At 38.4% G+C, this 2856-nt stretch overlaps 1 long non-coding RNA gene across 2 annotated transcripts; it reads right to left on the bottom strand.

Moving 5' to 3' along the window:
• Positions 1 to 2: 2 nt before the first annotated feature.
• Positions 3 to 967, bottom strand: LOC108623797 (uncharacterized). Of its 2 annotated transcripts, none has more exons than XR_001916557.2 (3): positions 861 to 967; positions 359 to 431; positions 3 to 81 (listed from the first exon to the last, which is right to left on the bottom strand). It is a non-coding gene; the product is annotated as an uncharacterized LOC108623797 (long non-coding RNA). The 2 variants fall into 2 exon arrangements; XR_001916558.2 differs by having other exon boundaries at positions 516 to 963.
• Between the last annotated feature and the right edge of the window lie 1889 nt (positions 968 to 2856).

The raw sequence follows: 2856 nt of genomic DNA, 5'->3' as shown, positions 1-2856 counted from the left end.
CATTCTTACCGATTCACGACAACAAAAACCAAATCAACGGTGCTGATCTCTCATCTTTAATACTTCGTATTGAGTTACTTCCTGTAAAAAGATAGCCATTAATAATGCACAATTGAGTCCTTTTCAAAGAGGGACTATGTTGAACCACAAATCTATTACACGATTGACATTGCAAAATCGTATAATTTACATTCACAGGAAACTCTATGTTTTATTAATTATATATTTATTTCTCTAAACAAATAACACTGGATTGTACGTTTTGATGATAAATTAACAGAAGTTTCGTTTAAACGAGCAAACTTTATGGAAACACAACTACTTTAAATTTAACAATGAATAACAAAGTAATTATTACCGATTTACTCAGAACAAAACCAGAATCAACGGTGGTGATCTCTCATCTTTAATACTTCCTATCGAGTTCCTCCCTGTAAAAAGATATTCACTAATAAAACACGAGCGAGCTGTTTTCAAAGGCGGACTATGTTTCGAGCACAAATCTTTCGTATTACACGATCAATATTCCAAAATCGTCAAATATGAGAACCGCACGATATTTACGTCCAGATGAGATTTACGTACACGTTTTACAGAATTAAATATTAACAAATTATATTATTTCTGTCAACGAAACGGTGTGTACGTTTTATTTATTAACAGAGTGATAATAAACTGTGGACTAATTCGTTCGTGAAGATTTTGGAGGGACTAGGTTCACATCCCTAGTGCCTCTGTTAGTAACAGCGAGGGTTGATACGCGACCGTGTATTAGAATTCAATGATTTATTGCTTGTTGTTGGTGGAGAGACGAGGCATTTTATGTTCGCATAAAATCGTTCTATATTCGTGTAACTGACCGCACAAGTGTTGTGGTCAGGAATAAAACTCGCGGCCTCGCGGATGCCCGCTCGCTGCTGAAGCTGCTGACTGTCAATCCCCCCTATGCTTCCCCTTGTATACCGCCGTTAAGGGAAGTGGCGGGGCAGAGGGGAGGGTAAGAGGGAAATAGGAAAAAACGTCGTTAATAATTCCCCTCCATGTGCAACGCACGACGCGCATCCGCCGCTCAGCGTTCGTATAATTTGTCCCTCGGCCGGAAACTGGGGACGACGCGGCCATTGTGGGGACTTGTACTTGATAGGGGTATGTTAGGCATGGTCAGCGAAGGCGTATGAGGAGAATAGTAGTGGGGATCGAAATATGGGCGAAAAACAGGGGAAGCGAGTCGTGCGGGACAAATTATACGAACGCTGCCGCCGCCGACTGCCGGTCTAGCGGTTAGATTAGAGGCTAGGTCGGCCAGATCTAGTCTCGCATTGATATACATGATACGCGGTGATTTTTGGAAAATCCGGGACAAAAATGAAGATGGGAATTACAGCAACACATAGACAGTAAAAAATAACTAACTAAACGCTTATAAGTCGACTTGTATCCCACATATGTATAAAACAAGTCTGAATGCCTCTTGAGAACTCTTGAAGAAGGTGTATTTCAACGGAAACTATCCGAAAAACTAGTTGGTAAGCGGAATTCTGAGGGGTACTTAAATTATTGCATCGAATCAGTTTAAGGATGTATTGGCTATACAGTCAATCCCAAAAGTTTATGTACCTTAGAAAAACGCATTTCCTATAATTAAAAAGAAATCAGACGTAGGAAGAATAATGCTAATAATAAATNGTATAGCCAATACATCCTTAAGTCATTTATTGAAGGGTAGAAGATAAACAATTGAACAAGAAGAATTGCAGGAAACGAGAAGAACAAGAAACAAAAATAAGGTCTTCATGGCGTAACAAAATCATTCTGAAATTTATCAATCTATTATCAATTATTGACAGAGTTAAAGATGAACACAACCACTTTATAGAAATATCCGATTATTACATTTTATTATTAAAAGAAGAAATTAGAAACTTACTTGCAATAGACCCATTTTTATCTTAATTAATGCTACGTAAATTATATATACAGGGTGTCTCAGAAAAATTGTTAGAGCTGAAAAGGGGCGATTCTAGAAGTGTTTCTGAACAAGGATTTTTTTTGGCAAAATGTGAAATGAATTTTTGAATTATTAGCGGACGACGCTGACCAATAAGAATACGTATAGGGCCTGCGCTCGGTCACGGATAGGTTGGTTCGGATGTCTCGACCGTGATTAAGCGCGGGCCCTACACGTGTTCTCATTGGTCAGCCTCTTCCGCTAATAATTCAAAAATCATGCTTCACTTTGCTTTTACCAGAGGAAATTGTGTTTCAGAAACACCTCTTTTTTCGGCTCTATCATTTTTTCTGGGATACTCTGCATAATAATAAAATTCGGAACTAAAAAATAATTACGAAACATTTGTCCTAACAGTATTTCTTAAAAAAATTTCAGGTACAGGTTGCTGAAACACAGAACTGTCCTCAACGTTCATCGTCAATATAGGACTGAAGACCAAGGAATTATTACCTACCGATCCTCTTCCGTCAGGATGGGTTTATGGGTTTTTAATTAATTCTTTCATGGCTTGAAAGGCGTCACAAAAGTATTTGAAACAGTCGAAACAGGTAGTTGAACTTAAACAGCAGGTAGTCTACCTCTACCTGCAGATTCGAGACTAATTTTAGGTCGTTTCCGACGTACGGTCCTGAGATCTCCAACTTTTATACGCTTGTCTCTATGATCTATCCTAAAGATTATAATAGCACTATAGTAACACTGGTTTTGCTACTTTCCAACGGCTCAGTGACGTATGGAACTACTACGAATCTATCCAGCTACAAATAATGCCGGACATGCATAATTTAAAGAATTCCAGACCCACTTTGCGTGCACACATAAAAAATGTAATCCGTTCTCTTTCT

This window comes from Ceratina calcarata, unplaced genomic scaffold (assembly GCF_001652005.2).
Source record: "Ceratina calcarata isolate Rehan_Ccalc_2016 unplaced genomic scaffold, ASM165200v1 scaffold290.2, whole genome shotgun sequence".
In the NCBI taxonomy this organism is placed as follows: Eukaryota; Metazoa; Arthropoda; class Insecta; order Hymenoptera; family Apidae; genus Ceratina; species Ceratina calcarata.
Note: the sequence above shows the minus strand (reverse complement) of the source record. Positions and strands in the feature narration are given on the sequence as shown.